Below are 20,848 nucleotides of genomic sequence, written 5' to 3'. Positions count from 1 at the left end.
ATATTCATTTATTTATTTAACGTGAATTTTTGAGTACTCTTATTTTCCAAGCATCGAGATACGGAAGAAGTCCTTTTCTTCAGAGCTAACAATATTGGGCAGTGGTTTTTGTCTCTAGCTGAGTGTGAAAATCACCTTGGAAATGAAAAAAAGGCAACAGGAGTCTTCCTCCCCCGCCCTCAACATTTGCACAAACACATGGCGATTCAGTTTTTATTGGCCTTTAAATTATTATTATTTTTCAAAAGCTCCCAGAATTTTAAAATGTGCACCCAGAGTTGAGAATCACTGATTAAGAGAAAAGACAAATATTGAATACATGTGATCACAAACTAGAGATTGTTATGATAAAGGAATACATGTGGCACAATGGAAGTTTGTAATATCATGAACAAAGATCTATCTAGACGAGATGCAAATGTTTTAGGACTTACAGGGTAAAAGTAGCAGGTTTGAAGATTACTGCTTTTATTAAGGTTTTTATCATTGGGGTTATATCTAGTTATACAATTCATCTCATATTTGCCTTGCCTATAAAGACAGTAGTAAGATAACTAGTGGGTGACAATATACAGGTTTTCTCTGAAAACTTCCTGAATCAGGCTATATATGAACTTGCTTCACTCAGATATATTAGAACAGAAGAAAAAATTTTTTAAGTTTATCAGTATTATTTTTTTTTTGAGAGAAAGCGTGAGCGAGCAGAGGGAGGGGCAGAGAGAGAAGAGAGAGAGAGACTCCCAAGCAGGCTCCACACTGTCAGTGTAGAGCCGGATGCAGGGCTTGATCCCACGAACCGTGAGATCATGACCCGAGCCGAAATCAATAGTTTGGATGCTTAACTGATTGTGCCACCCAGGCATCCCCAGAAAAATATCTGATAAAGCACCCTCCTATCACACAAAGGGAAGAACATTTCTTGCCATATGCTGTAGTGTAACAACAAAATCATTGGATTGGAGTATGGAAAACTAAGCCAACTTGAATCCTTTGGAATATTGCTGTGGAAATTGATAATCATTGGTCAGTAAAATACATATGCCAACAACCCAGTAACTGGATGGAGGCTTAGCACATTCCAGTTGATGGCAGGTTGCATGAGATGTTCAGGTTCTAGACAACATTATGACACAGGCATGTCTACCACCTTGGCAGAGTTATTTTTGATAACAACATGCTCTTACACATTGTGTTTCTCTATAGTAGTGCTGGATGGTGGTCATGGAAATACTCTTCCCTAAAATCACATGGGTCATACAGTACCCTTATTTAAATGGTAGTTATGGGGAGGACACTACATGAATGAGAACTCAACCCGAGGTTATCAAAGGCATACCTAGTGGCACATATGTGCAATTTTCTTAAAGTCATTAGTCTCATTTCATGGCACATTTTAGAGTAGTTCTTCTCATCAGTAGAACTTCTTTATTTTTAAGGACTCTGTCCTTGGCATCTAAAAGCACTGTTACCAGCATATTCCAGGAGGCGAGGAATTTGGAAAGTAGTTCTTCAGAGCAGGAAGGCCCATTTATTTGTATAATTGCAGTCAATATAAAGAAACATCATCCCAAACAGATTTTTTCATAGTGACTTCTAGGCCTTCAGTAATTATGACCTGATGCAAATATGTCGAAATGGAAAACAATACATATAAATTACAAAACTTAACTTTGCTAGATCTTCAATGTAAACGAAGCTATTTGTGTGCTCTGATTAAAACACATTAAAAGCAATCAGAGCTCTCCACTGACCCGAGAGCTCTCTGGATGGATATCCTCAGTGTTGGAAGACTTCCCAGCTTGCGTTGGAAACTACTGAAAAATTAACCTGAAAACAACCACTGATGAGCAAGTGTTTCTGTGGTAACAGGTGCCCTTTTTAGGGAAAGCAACCTAAACTGATTTCATGCGGGCAAGGGCTGGGGGCAGAGCACTCCATAGGTAGGTCCTTCAGAAGGCACAGAGGCAAGGTCGCTCAGGGAAGAAAGTGCACTTCACATCCTTTGTTACTGCTGCCTCAAATTACTGCTAGTGACCTTCTGAAACTCAAGGGGACCCAATTTAAGCCTGACACGGAAGCGGCCAATATTTTGGCGTTCATGAGAAATGTACTCTGTTGGTAAAAGAGTCAAGCATTCTCTCTTAGCAAGCACTAAGCACTCATGTGTCTCCTGTTACCAGATATGCACAGCTACGTGCTTCTATTTTAACCAGATATTTACATCCAAGCAAGGATCGCAGATGGTCCTAGGTTCTTATCACATCCTGAGAAATGCTAGGAGACTTTAAACATCCGGGATTTGTGTCTTTTGGCAAACCGTGGAGATAAATGCTTTTCATTCTGCTACCTATGTATAGGTTTATCTCAGGGAGGCGCTCTTCCTTTGTGGCATCTCAGCAAGAAACTGACAGTGTCTACATTTCCTATGAGTAGAATGCTTTGCATTGCTCCGAGGTTCATAATTACATGTTTGTGACTTCATCCTCAACAGCCTCATCCCATGAATACAGATAACATCTTACAAAAGGGGAGGCTGGGAACAACTCAGACAGACAGGGGAGGAGGAGAGAGAGGCTGATGTGCTCAGTGACCATCTCCTGGCGAGGCTCTGGGACAGCCAGTGGGGGGAACTTGGCTCTCCAGGTTTCCAGAGCAGACTCTGGTCTGAAACACTGACCTTCTGTTTCATGGGCTGTGAAGCACCCTTGGGAAGAAGAAGAAATACTCAACCTATAGGTTGACATTTTATTTATATCACATCCCTTGTTGAATTGTTCTGAAGAACCCGAGGTGGCCGTGGCATTCCTTCTCTTTATTCACTTGGTTACAGTTTAAAATTTGAATAGCTGTTTATGCTGGAAGGCTGAACACCCAATCAGCAGTCTTTGAATTGAAGCTGTATTGTTCACTCATGGAAATGCCTGTTTCATCTGTCAGTTCTCTTTTATAGTGAGCCTAATAATTTATGCTTGCTAAAGATGTTTTCTGACCTGTGATTCCATTGCCAGTTAGGAAAGGGCTTTGGCAGCATTCACACTTCCTTTCGTAATAGGGGGCCACTAAGGTACAATTTAGTGAAATTACTGCTCCAGTGCACTAATGGTACCCAGACCCAGGCTGGGGGAGGGCAGAGGGGTAAGGGTGAGGGACCCTAGCCTTTAGAGAGGGCCACTAGACTCCAAAGAAAGATATCGTGGAGAGGGGCCTCTTTGGGAGCCGCCTCCTTCCCTGGAGGTCTGCATGACCCTGTGGTGCCCTGATGGCTGAGTTACCGCCCCCCACGGAAATGCCAGAGGGCATTGCATGCATGGAACTTCACATAGCGTCCGCGAACACAAATAAAAACGATTCGTTTTCATCCAGAAAATTTGTATCAGCTCTTCAAATTTATCTTATTAAAAAAAATGTCGTGATCCTATTAGATAGGATGACCCATTTAAGAAAAAAGTTGACAGGAAAAATCCTTTGTGTCCCTTAAGAAAGAGGATCTATATGTGCTTCAACTATGTGTTCTTTATCTTATTACTGTTAAAATCACATTATGTTAAGTGGGACTTCTGTAAATGGGCCACCCTGCATTATAATTATAGTCTTTTCAGATATTTAATTTGCAAGTTATTGGCAGACCTGTCCTGAAAAGAACTTTTCTAATTGCAAATGGAATTCTTCTCCAGGTGAAGTGTGTCTTTTCCTTTTTTGATTCTCTCATAAAACTTTGTTTCTATTTTTCTCAGGGCATTTATCTTATCCTCAGAAATAATAATTTGTGTACCTGTTTTGTACTTTATCAGGTTTGTCAACTTCCTGAGGTCGGTAACTTGATCTTAACTCATTTTGTATTTACTCCAGCCCCCATCTCAATGCCTTTCTTGTAGGAGGGACTCAGTGAATACTGGTGAATTGATTTCAAGAATAATTTTAACAAAACATCTTAAATTGAAATAGAATCTCTCCCAACATATTCTCATTAGCTTGAGACACAGATCTGAACGCTCTATGATGTTGAGTGCACTTGGAAAGCAGACTTTGCCATAGACATAAAGTTTAATAGAATGAAGAAGTAACAATTGTGAATAAATCCAAAGCAGAAATTCCAGAGGATTTTGGATTTTTTTAAAAAAATTAGGTAAATATTTTGAATAATATATTTTACGTCTATAGCCACATTCCCCTGAATACACCCGATCTCATCTGAATAACATATTTTAAAAGTTTGTTCTTACTGACATTTGGCTTTAATTGTATTTGTAACAAAAATGTTGAAACACCTCTGGAGGACCTGGGGGCTTATGGGCATGAGAATCATGGTGCAGCTAAGTTTGCAAAGTATTATAAGACAATGAGAACTCATGATGTTGTAGTGCTTTGAGGTTCACAAAGGGGTTTCATATTGAGGTAAGGATTAATAATCCCTTTCTAAGGCTAACTTCAGAAAGGTTCTCTGCCTTGCTTGGCATGATTAAATGAGTAAAGAACAGAGCTGAAGCTGAGCATGAGGCTCAGACTATGAGAGCCACCTCTCTCCAGTGATACCTGCTGCCTCATTTTTGTCTTCCAAGTTATGCCTCTTTTTAAAAATAAATAAGCAAAAGATGGTGTCAGTCATCTTAAACTATAGCTTCTGTTTTACAGACGCACAGAATTTCCTAGTTAAGAAGCACTGCAAAACTTCTGACATAAAATTATTCAGTTTAAAGTTAAGAAAGGGAGAGCTTTTATTATTTTTCTTGTTGTTAAGAACAGCAGGTTATAGAATTTGTTGAACTCATTATATTCTGGTTGCTAAGCTATTTCTATTCTATCAATAAGGACACAGTGTGCAAAAGGACCAGCAATTTGCCAAACATCACACCTAGAAAATGACAAAAGTGGGTTGGCTATACCCAAAACCGGTACAGCAGTTCAAACTTGTGCCGTGACATGCATTAGCTACAGTTACACAAACAGTTAACAACAGAATCAGGCATTGGGATGGATTACAGCACTCCGCCAATGCTTTTTTTTTTTTTTTAATTTTTTTTCAACGTTTTTATTTATTTTTGGGACAGAGAGAGACAGAGCATGAACGGGGGAGGGGCAGAGAGAGAGGGAGACACAGAATCTGAAACAGGCTCCAGGCTCTGAGCCATCAGCCCAGAGCCCGACGCGGGGCTCGAACTCACGGACCGCGAGATCGTGACCTGGCTGAAGTCGGACGCTTAACCGAATGCGCCACCCAGGCGCCCCACCAATGCTTTTGCTCAATAATTGATAAGAACTCCATGGAGTTCCTTGCCCCATCTTCAATTCCCTTTTTCCAATTGAACGTTTTTTTTTTTGTTTTGTTTTTTTTTTTTTTTTTTTTTTTAGAACTGCTCTATAGGATCAACAGATAGAGAGAATTGCTTTTAATTATGTATTTGTTTTTAACTTAAAAGTTTGGCCTACCTTTCTTGGGACTTAGATCTGACTGGATTTCACTTCTTATTTTCATATTCCAAGTTCAAATGCCCATTTATACTGAAACATGCTTAATGGAAAGTGAAAATCAAGTGATGTAACTAGAAAATGTCGAGAAGAATGACTGCAGTGATAAAAATGGAAGTGGGTGTTCTCCGAAGGCAGATAAACTAAAAGAATAGGTTCAGCTTCAGTCTTGAAAGGTGAAGGCTCTAAGTATGGGCAACACCTTGTTCAAAGTTAAAACACTGTTATGTAAATTTCTAAGTAAACATGAATATGTTCCCCAAACCCCAGTACTCTCCCTCGTGGATATTTCTTTTGGAATTTATATATCACTACATGTACTCTTCCCTAGAATAGCCTTTACTCCATGATTATTGTAGCTACTTTTGTCTATTTCTAGTTGCCTCTGGATGATTATAAGTTTGCTAAGCCTTCTTGCCCACCCTTGTGTTTCTGGTTGTTTTTGCATGGCACCATTCACTAGGTAAGTCCTTAATAGATATTTATTTAATTTAACTCAACTGTAAGTTTCAGGTAAACATGAAGCACAGTTTTATGACGTGGCTAATATATTTATGAGAAGTGATGGTAGATTTAAGTTCTCAGCAGATTCAAGAAATCTTTAGGTAGGTTAAATACTGGCACACCCGTGTTTATTGTTAAGGTATTAGTCATATTTGCAGAAATAAATTACTTTTGGAGGTGTGAATCTGAATGACAGTATGTCCTGCCACAGAATGAATCCCTCTTGGCATATTGGACTGGATGATCCTTGGTTTGACTTAATATGACATTATCTTTACTAATGTTTTAACAAGTTGTATGAAATGAGTATGGAAACTTCGTGTATTAATTTCTTCCAGATATCCGGCAGGTCATAGTTATTAGAAAATATTATCCTGATTGTCATTCTGGCTGATATTACTTTGATTGACCTCACTAGTTTGGCTTTTTGGTCAGATGAGTACTTGTAGAAAGCCAACATATTAACAAACTTTTACCTCATTGGTAAGAATGCGAATGCAGGGCTCTGTTTTTCCTTCCTACCATGTATCACACTGTTCTTCATTCGAACCCCTTGGCTCTGATCTCCAGGCTTTCTAAGAGAGCCCTACCTAGGCGACTAACATAGATGGGTCAGAAGTAGGTCTCCAAGAGCAGCTTGTGGATAGCTTCAGATTATGACTTGTGATAGTGGAAAGTGCTTATTGCTGATCCCATTTTTTCCTTTGCTTTTACCTTCTCAGTATCCTGTTGGGATGTAAGCACCACAGCTACTAATAAAACAATTTGGCTTTTTGTAACAGGGAGCTCCATCTGGTGTAAACATGTAGAGGGATGCCCTTGGTGATAGTGTGTGGGAAATGTGGGAAACAGAGACAAACTACTCTTCATAAACCGTGTGCCCTCCAGTGAGTTCTCATTCAGTATAGGCTGTGGCCGACACTTAGGTCTTGAACTTGGACATGACCTAGGACTAGATTGTGGCTGCCTATGAACCACAGCTCTGCTGTTCAAATGTAGCGACTGCTGCAAATGTGCATTGTGCCAATAATTCTCTTACACTGACCTTAAAGTAGTGACACAATCTCAGTTCGAGCATTTGCACAGATTAAAGCGATGACCCGGTAACAAGCCGGTAGTAGACACTCAGAAATGAATGCACAGACAGGGGACAAAGCATAGTCCGATTGTGCCTAGGTGAGCTGGTAATAGTAGAGGATATCAAGGACATGTTTTTCCCTTTACATCTAAAAGGTGAGAGTGGAAGGTGAGAGCAAGGGTGAGTTGGTTATAACTAGTCTTCAGGATGAGAGGGAGAATTCTCCTTGCTTAAATTTATCACTCCCCCCCCCTTACCCAACAAGTATGTTAGATAAACCAGGGGAAGTTAAGTTGAGCATAGCTTCTACACAGCTTCTATAGTCTAGGAGACGCGGAAGAAAGTGGTTTATTTAGTGTACGGTGCTTTGCTAGTTGAAAAGGTGTTTTGTAAATCTTCATCATTACTTTTCATTATCATGCTGTTGCTATTATTCTTGTTTCTGCAGGCTAGGCAGTGTGCCATGCCTTTCTGTGGTACAGATAGCACTTCCCCACAAACAGAATCCTTTGCCTATCCCACTTTGGTTAGCTATCGGATGAAAAGATTAGCGAATAAAGCTGTATCTGAGACCCATTCTGTAGCCTCCATATATTTACATAAATTCCTTGAAAAGTAAATAAAAAGAAGCACATGAATAAAACGGTGGAGACATGTGAGATCCAAAGCAACTACTTATTTGAAGGAAGGAAGAGACAGTCCTATGTTGTTATAATTAAAGCGTGTATGCCGGTTCATTTACTATTTTCGGTGAATTTTAATTGAGTTGTGTCTCATTTTTATAAATGTTGTCAATCTTCATTTTCTCTGTCTCCCATGGACCAACTTGAACACACATACAAATGCGAATCTCCACACCAGCATGTTTTGGGTGAGCACTGTCTACAGATATACCCTAGCACCCACTTGTGTATAGTGACACATAGAACTATAAACACGAAAGCATCCAACCTTGAGGGAACACCCATAAGACTGAGAAAAAGGCGTCTTTTAATGTATTTATTTTATAGACACAAAGCCCAGCTAGTAATCAGTGTTGATAACTTTGGATGTCTGTTTCCCTGATGTAATGGCTAGACTGGGGCAGTAACAATACTTCATTATGCTATTCAGAGTGTATGGCAGGATTCAGTCAGAGCGAGACTCAAAACCTGGCCCACAGCTGAAAGCAGAGATGATGCATTAATCCACAGCAACGCTCTCTCCCCCGCTGCTCCCCTCAGCCTTCAGCCCCTAAGACTGGATATCATTTTTCTTCATAAAACTAGTGGTACTCGAATCAGGCACATGACAGTTAAGGTTTGTTTAGTCTTTCAAGCAGGTGATCTCAGGATCGAACTTCCCAAGCGAGAAGCTGATGGAATACAAATAGTTAAGAAGAACACGTTTGAAGGGGGAAAAATTGTCCAGCCCCATCTGTCAAACTGTGCGTATGACATCATCAGATATTCTGCACTTGTTTGCAGCTATTCAGGCCGGCCCGCCCTGCAGTCTCCGCTTTGTGTTCCAGTTTCCTTTACAGGGCCAGCGGGCTGGAAAATTACCACATGCTGTCACAGTTAGCTCAGCCAGGTCTTGTTATCATTGTTTCCAAGGAATCCATTCATTCCGTTATTTTACATATTGGGCAGACGTCCTGCCACTGAGGCTTGGGCTGCAGTAACTTGAAGGGCCAAACGTTAATGGGCCTCTATTGTTGGTAGAATGGCAGTGCAATACGTGGGAAAAAATACCCAGACAGCTCCCTGACACTGGTTTAGGACCTCTAGACTTAGGGGGTAGCCTGTGAAGATCTTTTATGTAAACAAGCCTTCAATAAACAATGAATATCTCCTGTGTCAATATTCATAACCCATCAATAAAAAAAAAATATAAATCTTCAACTAAAAAAGAGGCCCAAATGTATTATGGATGATGGAGCTTTTCCTTAAAGTAATCTAAAGAACGTTGGCAAGTCTCCTTCTAAACACTGCTAATTTATGGGGGGGGGGTGGGGAGGGAAGCATTGTTGGGGCTTTGAGGAAAGAAAGGCGTTTGATTTGGGGCTGGCAGTATTCTCACTGCAATAGATAATACAGTGTGTAAGTTTTGCAGCTTCCACCAGTACTAGACAGAAATAAAGACAAGGGCCTTGGTGACACATTACATCTTCACCACGCTGGCAATTTAAAGAAAGTTAGTGAAAACATTAGAAAAATCGCTTAGGATAAAGTTTAACTTGAGGATGAATCATGTTATCTTGATTAATTAGAACATAGATAAGTATACAGTTCCCAACACTGAAAAATCCCTCACGATAGAGAAATAGGAAAATCTATTCTTTATGGAAGATATACAGTGGAGATGTGGTTCTTGTTTTTGTCTTTTTTTTTTAATGGTAAAATTTCCTGTTCCAAGATGTATCTGATCTTCTGACCGTATAGTTTATTGGAAAGGGATCGTGAAGTGATATGGATGTTCCAGTTCGTATTACTACCCTCAGAAACTTCTTCCACTGAATTTTCTTTTCCTCAGACAAGAGAAGACTTGGTAACAAGACCTAGATACTCAAACTAGGACAGATATGGTAATTAGGAAAGTTCACCGGAATTTAGAAAAGCTGTCATTCAAGTCTTATCGTGTTAAACATTCTCATGGTTAGCTCAGCTGTTATTTTAGTTAGTTTGCTTTATTGGTTCACCACAGAGATCCAAATGGCCCCGGAGAAGTTTATATCAGGATGGTTCTTATCCCAAAACATCTTTGAAGAATGGACATGGGGTTGAACCGTTCAAGTTGGGTGAAATGAGAGAGAGATAGGACTAGCCTGGTCCTGGCAAACACAATCCACACCACAGTTAAGATGAAATACGTTGTGTGAAGAAAGTTGGCCTATCCTAAAGCCAAGTTTTTCACCTTGTCTTCTTTATAAAACATCTAATTTCAACTCATCAAGCATCTAAAATCAACAGATGATTTTTGTGTCTGGCAGCTAATTTTAAATGGTTTTTCTGTTTAGCTGACATTAAGAGCCAATTGAGGTAAATTTATTTTTCCCTAAAAGTAATATATGTCAGGACTAGATTTCCTAAACCTCACCCTTCAAGCAATCATAATCGTTTTGTAAACTATTGATAATGTTATCTTTGAGAGAAAAGTTTTCTTCAGTGTATAAAATGTGACATTAAGATAAATGCTAAAATGTGGCAGTCTTCATTCAAATAGAATATTTTAGGGAATCATATAGAATTTGGAAATCGGTATTTATAAAAGAGTAAATAGCATCCTTTACAACCAATTATTCTATTCTTCTAGTGTTTCTTTCATCTCTCGATTCTTATGCCAGGTTTCTGTAACATAAAACATGAATTTGATAAAGAAGGTGTACTTTGACTTCAAAGTTACATTAGGCATGCTGCTGCTTCTGATACCCCATAGCATCACACTTATGACTAGATTGAAAGTGAACTTTAGATTTAACCCCAAATTATTTAATAAATCAGACCACTAAATGATATAATATCACATTTAAGATATGCACTAAATTAAACAGGTCTCTCCATAAGTGCTAAAAAAATATTACCTTAACTTAAGCAATACCCTACATTTATTACCATAGACAAGACATCAAGCTGTGTTATTTAGCAATTAGTTCATTGTTTAGTAATTAATAATAACTTCCACATGAAAACGTATTATGAAGAGTAATATTACTAATAGTGACTTTTCTTAAAAACAAACAAACAAAATACCCCCCAAAACGAAATCACTGCAGTTACTTCCTGCATTTAAAACCAAATTCACTTGTAGAATGAATAAAAAAAATTCATGCAATATATTGACTGTTTGAGAGAAATATTTTCTGTTTATGTATCCAGTCAACTAGTGATATCCTCATGCCCAATTTCTGATTCTTTGTCACCACCTGGTTCCTATGAAGAAAATATTTCCAAGAAATCACTCTAAAGTAACTTAAACTTTTTTTTTTCCAGATGGGCCTTCACATCATATTAGAAACTTTTTATAATATTAACAATTTTCTTTCATCTTATATTAGAATCATATAATTTTAGAATTTGAATTGCCTAACAAGATATGACCATGCAATCATTTCAGCAATTTTCATTTCATATTAGTGAAAACAAATACTAATATAATAGGATGCTAACATGAAAAACCCTAATAGAACATGACAAAACTCTTCATATTTTATTTATGCATTCTTGTTGTTCTTCTCCATTTCAACATTTTCTACTTTGGTTTATGGGAAAGTTGCATGAGCTTGCATGTTTTTGAATATCAATTAAGTGATATTGTAATGAAACAGTAATGCAAAAGTTAAGTGCTGTAAGGCCAATATACTGCTCTGGGTCATCAAGTCTTCGTGTGAATGATAATGCTTGCATTTGGTTTTGCTATTTATTTCAATTAAGTTTAGAAATTGGACTATTGCAGAAAGAAAATAAGAAACTTTTTGTAGTTGAGGATGAAGATGCATTGAGTTAAAGAAATAACGCAATTATCGAGATAATTTACTGCCTCCCTCTCACTCCAAGTATCCAGGTAATAGAGATAAAAATGAGCTTTTTCCTTGAATTATGCAGGTGACTGCTTTCATTTTTTACTCTGATTCTCTTTCATTACATGGAGTATGTTCATCCAAAGTCTTTCCTTAATCCCAGTTCATTTGAGCAGGGTTGCTGGCACTGCCCATTGAGGAAGCAGATGGGAAGGAAATAGTCAAATGTCTCATCCTGAGAGTCTACTAATAGAAATGAAGAGTGAAGACACTCCACTATTCACTCTTGCTTGTTTGTTTTTTGATCTATCTCATTTGTATCAAGAAGAATTGCACTGGGATTAAATACAGCATCTTCTCGAGTGAGAAAATATCTTGTCCTAATGGTAAAATGCTTTGATCTTTTTAAATTTGCTTTGCACACTAAAGATAACAGTATTGAACAGGCATTGCTAAAGGAAAAGAGCATGAACTCTGTAGTGTTTGGCAGGAAATATGACCCTCTCATCATTCATTTCACTTCATTTGCATTTATGGTGATCTGTAAAATCAAACAGGAAAAATTTTGGTCTATGTGCCCGGAGCTTTTCTTTTCTGCCATATACCAAACTATAATAGAGTAGAGACATAGCTTATGCACTTCAGTAAACAGGATTCACACAAGGTCAAAATTATCTTTGAAAAATCCTATAGGAAGTTACCACATTGGAGGATATATTTATTTATCCTGTCTTTAATAAATCCAGCACAACCTATTTGTCTTCTAGACTGCTATTAATTCAGTTGAAGATAAGATGAAGGCAGTGACTTGTATTTAGTGGTCAAACCTTCAAAACACTTAGATCATCCCATGGTGAGATGTTCACATTATGCATGGCAGGTGGTAACTGAGATTTCATATTGTCTGGATCATGTTTATGTCAGGACATGTTATCAGTGAGAATGGTGGGCAGAGTTTAGATTTTTTATGTTTCTCTTTTCCCCTTTGCCAACTCTTCTTCATTTCTTTTTTTTCTGATCTGAATGAATATAGTTGACAAAAAGTAAGTTAAGTATGTCTATAATTGTTTCCACTGTAATTACTTGGCTAATTTTCTGTCTTCCCTTATAATGTAGCCTGCCTGAGCAGAGCACAGGACTAGGTTTATCTTACTTGCTGTTGTGTTCTCAGCACCTACTTTGATGCCTGCCATCAACCCATTCAAGAAATATTTGTTTAATAAATGAATAAACCACTCACCCAGCTTAATGCTGGTAGACTCATACACATTTGACTTATAAGCAGAAACTAACAGAGGTGATGCTACCAACATGGTGATATAGGCTGTTCCTGACTTCATGTCCCCTTACAAGAAGAACAAGCAATAACTATTCATGAACAAGACACTGCTGTGAGAATCCTAGAACATGGAAGTGAGGCTGAAGCACCCCCTGCACCTCAGGGACCAAGAGAGACTGCATTAGCAGAGTAAGAGAGGTGGCTACACATTGAGCACTTTGCCCTGCCTCAAGGCTGTGCAGCACCACATGGAGAGGTCTCCCATGAGTCTTAGGTTCCTCCACCAGCCTCCCTTAGCATTGCGGGTTGCTTTGTGGAAACCCCTACTCTGATCTTGCAGCATGGGAAGTGCAGGAGAAACGTTGGGGTCCAGCCCCTGGCAATTTGACTATGACAGAGAAAAGGGGGAGGGGCTTGCAATAACCAGCACATGGATCTTAGCAGACTAGGTTCATACCTACAGAGTCCAAGTAGTAATCCTAACCTCTTGGCTTATCTGCAGAGCCATGTTGGGACCACACTCTGAGCAAAGAACTTGGTGGGATGCAGATCTGCCTGATTCAGATCTTCAAATGAGGAGATTTGCTGGACCTGGATCCTAGTTTGCCCGCTCTCAGGCAAGGTGTTGAGTCAAGGCCCCACCTGCTGTGAAGAGTGTCTTCCAGCCCCATTTACCAGAAGGCCTGTGATAACTCTTGGAAGCTCTGTGGACCAGCAATACTCAAGCCTACAAATGGGCAGAGCAGATTGCCCTCAGAGCAAAGCCAGTACTGGGTGTAGAGGCTTCTTTATATATATATATATATATATATATATATATATATATATGTATATATATATATATATATATATATATATATTTTCATAGATAAGGCTGAGGGTAGCTCCTGGCTACCTCCCTTTCCAAGGGAGATCCTATTTGGGAAATTAGGAGTAGCCTGGAGTGGCCCTTCCCTTTTCTGCCCAGGAAAGAGGGCTGAGACATAGCTTCACAGCTTCACTCACTGTAGAGAGTGTCTTCCAACCCCTTCTAACCAGAAGGGCTGGTGAAAACACCTGACAACGGTGTGGGCCAGCAGCACTTAAATTGAGAGAAGGGCAGACAAAGTTAATAGTTTGCAGAGCAAAGACAGTGGCCCTGTTCAGCCAAGGGAATTGAGGTGTGAGTTGGGTTAAGACAGCAAACAAAGTTTTACTGGTTTTAAATCACTTTTTTTAATATATGAAATTTATTGTCAAATTGGTTTCCATACAACACCCAGTGCTCATCCCAAAAGATGCCCTCTTCAATACCCATCACCTACCCTCCCCTCCCTCCCACCCCCCATCAACCCTCAGTTTGTTCTCAGTTTTTAAGAGTCTCTTATGCTCAAAGTTTTACTGGTTTTAAAGCTGCCTTTCCCACTGGACCTGGAGAGGGAATCTCATTTGTAGTACTTATTATTGTTGAATACAGCAGAGATCATAGCCCATGGCTTCTATCTGTAGAACAAAACCAGTGGCCTCATCTGACCAAGGAATTCAATGCTTATTCAGGCCTGATTCAGGCTTCAAAACAATGAGCTATACAGGCCCTGAATTGCAGCCTGTTGCCCTGCCAGGGCAGGGAGACTAATTTATACCTCAACTATTATTGAATATAGTAACAAGTCATGACCATCTAGTAAACCTGCCCAGAGAATCCAGGCTTCTGTGGAGCCCATCCAACAGTCTCACTTAGATAGAGAACCAAGCCAGCAGTCCTATCCAGCTGTTCTCAGCCAGTGGCAGCCCTTCCCACCCATCTCCATTCTCAGAGCTTGAATAGTTGCCTTGCTCAAACATAGACTATAATAGCAGGCCTCTCCTGTCCAAAAACATTGCCAGCAGACACATCCAGAAACCCAACTGAGCTGACTGGTAAAAAGCTGTTTCTGCCAAAACAAACCTGTAAAGTAGAGAAGAGGAACCTCATTACTCTACAGATACTAACATATGAAATCAAGTATCATGAAAAATCAGGAAAATGTGACACCATCAAAGAACAATAAAGGTCCAGGAACTGACCCTAAAGAAATTGAGATCTTTGAACTATCAGACAAAGAATTCAGAATAATCCTCATAAGGAAGTTTAGTGAACTTTAAGAAAACACAAACTGACAAGTAAATGAAATTAGGAAAACAATGCATGTACAAAATGAGAAATTTGACAAGGAAATAAGAATCATTAAAAAAAACCCCAAGTCAACAGAATCCTAGAGTTGAAAAATATAACTGAACTGAAGAATTCAGTAGAGAGTTTCAAAAGTAGACTTGCCCATGCAGAAGAATAAAAAACCTAGAGGTTAGGACATTAACAATTACCAACTCAGAGGAGTAAAAATAAAAAAGAATAAGGAGTGAAGAAATCCTACAGGAATTATGGGACATAATGAAAAGAAACAATATTTGCATATGGGACTTTCAGAAAGAAAAGAGAAAGAGAAAGGAACAGAAAGTATATTTGAAGCAATAATGGCTGACAGCTCCTCAAAGTTGGGGAGAGAAATGGACATCCAGATCCATGAGGCTCTAATAATTCCAAATAGGTTCTACCTGAAAACAGCTATACTAATACCCATTATAATTAAATTTTGAAAAGTGAAAGGGAATTTTAAGAATAGCAAGAGAAAATAGAGAAGTTATGTACAAGGGAGCCACATAAGACTACTAGAATATTTCTCAACAGAAACTTTTCAGACCAGGAAAGAATGGAATGATATATTGAAATTATTAAAAGAAAATAACTGTCAACCAAGAATTCCATACCCAGCCCCGCTGTCCTCCAAAATGAAGGAGGTATAACAGCTTTCCCAAACAGAGAAAAGTTAGGGAAGTTCATTACCACCAGACCTGGCTTATAAGGAATGCTAAAGGGAGTTCTCAGAGTGGAAGTAGAAGAACATTAATTTACATGATAAAAACATAAAAAGATATTATAAATGTTATTGGTAATGCTAAATATATAGCCATAGATTCTGCATTATGGTAATAGTGGTGTATAATTCAGAATTGTAATTTAACAGTTAAAAGGATGTTACAAAAATAGCCATAAATACAATAATCTGATATTAGTTACACAATATAAAAAAACATGTAGATTATAACAGCAAAAACCTAAACTATGAGGAGGAGAAGAAGTAAAGTATAAAGTATACAAATTCTATCAAAGTGAACTTGTTATCAGTTTAAAAATAGTGTAATAAATTTAAGACATTTTGTGTAAGCCTTATAGTAACCACAAGGGAAAAACTTGTAGTAATTACACAAAAACATGATAAAGAAGTCAAAGCATACTGATACCAAAAGACATTAACCCCCATCCAACAAAAAAAAAGACAACAGGTTAAGAAACAAGGAAAAACGGATCTCCAAAATAACTAGAAAACAATGAACAAAACAGCAGTCATAAATCCTTACCTGTCAATAATTACTTTAAATGTAAATAGATTAAACTGTCCAATCCAAAGACATAGAATGAATAAAATGGATAAAAAACAAGATTCAACCATATGCTACCTCACTTTAGCACTTGAAGTCTCACTTTAGCCTTGAAGACACACATGACCTGAAAATGAAAGGAGGGAAAAAGACATTTCAAGCAAATAGTAACCAAAAAATCAGGGGTAACTATATTTATATCAGACAAAATAGATTAAAAAGAGACAAAGAAAGTCATTATACAATGATAAAAAAAGTCAATGCATCAAGAAGGTATAGCAATTTTATTTTATTATTTTATATGACAGATGGCATAGTCTTGGCTTTAGGAGTAGATTCCCATGATTCATCACTTACATACAATAACCGGTGCTCATCCCAACAAGTGCCCTCCTCAATGCCCAATGCCCATTTACCCAACCCCCTACCCCCACCAAACCTCATTTTGTTCTCTGTATTTAAGAGTATTTCTGCAGTCAACATTGAAGCACCTAAATATATATAGCAAAGACAAACAGAGTTAAAAGCAGAAATAAACAGCAGTACAATGATAGTTGGGATTTAATATCCCATTATCAACAATGGATAGATCATACAGCTAGAAAATCAACAAAGAAACCACAGATTTTAACAACACTATAAACCAAATAGACATAACAGATATTTTGTCCAACAACAGCAGAGTACACATTCTTTTGAAGCACACATGGAACATTTTTTAAACATTTTTTAAATGTCTTTTAAATTTATTTTTGAGAGTGAGTGTGTGAGCAGGGAAGGGACAGAGAGAGAGGGAACAGAAGATCCAAAGCAGGCTCTGCACTGACAGCAGCAAGCCTGTTGCGCACCTCGAACCCACAAACTGTGAGATCATGACCTGAGCCGATGTCAGACATTCAGCCAACTGAGACACTCAGGCATCCCTATGTGGAACATTTTGTAGGATAGGCCACATGTTAGTCCACAAAACTTTATATAATTCAAGAAGATGGAAATCATATCAACTATCTTTTCTGCCCACAATGGCATGCAACTAGAAATCAGTTACAAGAGGAAAACTGGAAAATTCATGAACATACGGAGATTAAACAACAATCTCCTGAACAACAAATGACTCAAAGAAGAAATTAAAGGGGAAATAAAAAAAGCTTCTTGAGACAGCAAAAATGGAAACACAGCATACCAGAACTTATGGGATGCAGCAAAAGCAGTTCTAAAAGGAAAGTTTATAGTAATAAGTGCCTACATTAAGAAACAAGAAAGTTCCCAAATAAACAACCTAACTCTATGCCTTAAAGAATTAGAAAAAGAAGAACAAACTGAGCCCAAAGTTTGCAGAAGAAACAAAATAATAAAAATGAGAGTAGGAATATATGAAATTGAGATGAGAAAAACAATAGAAAAGATTAACTAAACTATGAGTTGATTCTTTAAAAAAATAAACAAAATTGACAAACCAAGGAAAATGAGAAAGACAAAGAAAATGAGAAAGGACTTGAACCAACAAAATTATAAATGAAAAGGAGACATTACAACTGACACTACAGATATTCAAAGGATTATAAGATGCTACTCTGAACAACCATATGCCAACAAACTGGACAACCTAGAAAAAATGGCAAAATTCTTTAAAACATACAACTTACTAAGACTGTATCAGGAAGAAATAGAAAATATGAGTAGACCAATTACTAGTAAGGAGAAGTGAAGAAAAGAAATCTCCCAGTGAAGAAAAGCACAGGACCGTATGCCTTGACTGGTGACCAAACATTTAAAGAATTAACACCAATCCTTTTCAAACTCTCTCACAAGTCAAAAAGGAGGAAACACTCCCAAACTCATTTTATAAGACCAGCATTATCCTGGTATGGAAACCAGAAAAAAGACACTACTAGAAACAAAACAAAAGAAAACTATAGGACAATATCCCTGATAAATATAGATGCAAAAATTGTCAACAAAATACTAGCAAACCAAATTCAGCAGCACACTAAATGATCATCCACCATGATCAAGTGGGATTTATTCCTAGAATGCAGGGATGATTCAACATACGCAAATCAAACAGTGTGATATATCAGATTAATAGAATGAAGGAAAAGAATCATGTGATCATCTCAATAGATGCAGGAAAAGCATTAAACTAAATTCAACATCCATTCAGAATGAAAATTTTTCCTCTAAATTCAGGAACAAGACAAACTTCTATTCAATATAGTACTGAACATCCTAGCTAGAGTAATAAGGCAAGAAAAAGAAATAAAAGATGTAATTGGAAAAGAAGAAATGACATTCTATTTGCAGATTACATGATTTTATATTTAGAAAATCCTAAAGACTCAACCAAGAAACTGTTGGATTTAATCAATGAATTCTGTAAAATTGCAAGATAGAAAACTAACATAAAAAATCAGAAGCATTTCTATATACCAACAGTGGAGTTTCTAATAAGGAAATAAAGAAATCAATCTCATTTATAATATCATCCCAAAACAATAAAATACTTTGGAATAAATTTAACTAACAAGGTCAAAGATGTCTACAGTGATAACTTTAAAACACATATAAATGGAAAGGTATCCTGTGTCTATGTATTGGAAGTATTCATATTGTGAAAATGTCAGTCCTGCTGAAATCCATCTATAGATTCAATGCACTCCCTATCAACATTTCAATGGCATTTTTACAGAAGTAGAAATAGCAGTACTAAAATTTATATGGAGTCACAAAAGACCCCCAAAAGCCAAAGAAATCCTGTGGAAGAACAAAGCAGGAGCTATTACACTTCCTGATTCCATGCTATACTATGCAGCTATAATCATCAAAATTATATTGAACTAGCATAAAAACAGACATATAGACCAATAGGAAAAAATAATGAGCCCAGAAATAAGCCCAGACCTATTTGGTCAACTATTATTGACAAGAGAGCCAAGAAAACTCAATGGAAGAAAGTCTCTATTAAATGGTGCTGGGATAATTAGATATTCTTATGAAAAAGAATGAAAGTGGACCCACATCTTATATCACTCATGAAAATTAACTTAAAATGGATTAAAGATTTAAATGTAAGACTTGAAATCATGAAATTCCTAGAAGAAAGCATAGAAACAAAACTCCTTGACATGGGTCTTCAAAGTGATTTTTTTTTTTTGGATATGACACTTAAAATACAGCAGTAAATAAAAAATTAACAGGTGGGACTATATCAAACTAAAAAGCTTCTGCAGAGCAAAGGAAACCATCAACAAAGCAAAAAAGACAATTTATGGAATGGGAAAAAATATTTGCCAACCATTTATCTGATAAGGAGTTAATGTCCCAAACATAAAGAACTTGTACAACTCAGTAGTAAACAAACATTCTTCCCCCAAGCCCAAATAACCCAATTAAAAAATGGGCAAAGGGCCTCAGTAGTTATTTTTCCAAAAAAGATACAAGAAAGGCCAACAGGAACATGAAAAGATGTTCAACATCACTAGTCATTAGGGAAATGCTAATTAAAACCACAATGACATCTCACCTATGCCTGCTAAAATGGCTATCCTCAAAAAGACAACGGATTACAAATGCTGGTTTGAATATGGAGAAAAGGGAACTCTTGTGCACTATTGGTGGGATTGTAAATTGGTACAGCTAGTATGGAAAACAGTATAGAGAATCCTCAAAAAAAATTAAAAAAAATAGAACCATCATAAGATTCAGCAATTCCACTTCTGGGAATATATCCAAAGGTAAGTAAAACACTAACTCAAAGCAGCAGTATTTACAACAGACAAGACATAGAAACCATAAGGCTGGTAAAATTTTGTAAAAATAAAGTATTACAAATAAAATTTTGTAAAAATAAAGTACTTTTATTAACAAGTAGGAAAGTAGTAAATCTATGGAATCTAGTACATGAAGTTAGCATAATAATTAAAGTCTGACCTTGCTGTCAGTCACAAAAATTGTTTAATCTCTTCATTCATCTGTGCATACGGAGGAAGAAAGTGGCCTGTGGAGATGTTAGTAAGCTGGGATCTATCAAAACCGTGTTATGTTAAAGTAACAAAGTTAATTATGCTTTTGGTTTATCACTTTCTTTTTGATGCTGTAAAAGTTAACGTGGTATGTTTTTTCTCTTCAAAAATATTACATGTGAAAGAACCAAAAATTACATAAAAGTTCCTATTTGAAAAAATTTTCAAGAAAAGCAGAAATGATGAAAGCATTATGGAATACTCTTGGATCCATTGCTCATTGAGGTCCAGTGGGCACAAGGGGCAGCCACACTTTAATTCTGGCATTAGAAGAGATTGAACTGGGAAACAAATTAGCTAATTCCTTTGCAGGCTGAGTTTGGAATTGGACATGTGGTGGAAAATTCTCTGGGTCCTACCTTATGGCAAAGAACACTCAGTGTATTTCCACATAGTCCTCACTGTGCTCATACATTCCAATGTGCTACCTTGTTATATTCTCTTCTTTCATGCTGAATATTGCTGGAGTATGGTAGGAAAGGAATTGTAGGATATACGTCTCCTACAGACCAATCGAGTATATGACATATTTATCCCTTTCA

Source organism: Leopardus geoffroyi, chromosome A1 (assembly GCF_018350155.1).
Source record: "Leopardus geoffroyi isolate Oge1 chromosome A1, O.geoffroyi_Oge1_pat1.0, whole genome shotgun sequence".
Lineage (NCBI taxonomy): Eukaryota > Metazoa > Chordata > Mammalia > Carnivora > Felidae > Leopardus > Leopardus geoffroyi.
Note: the sequence above shows the minus strand (reverse complement) of the source record.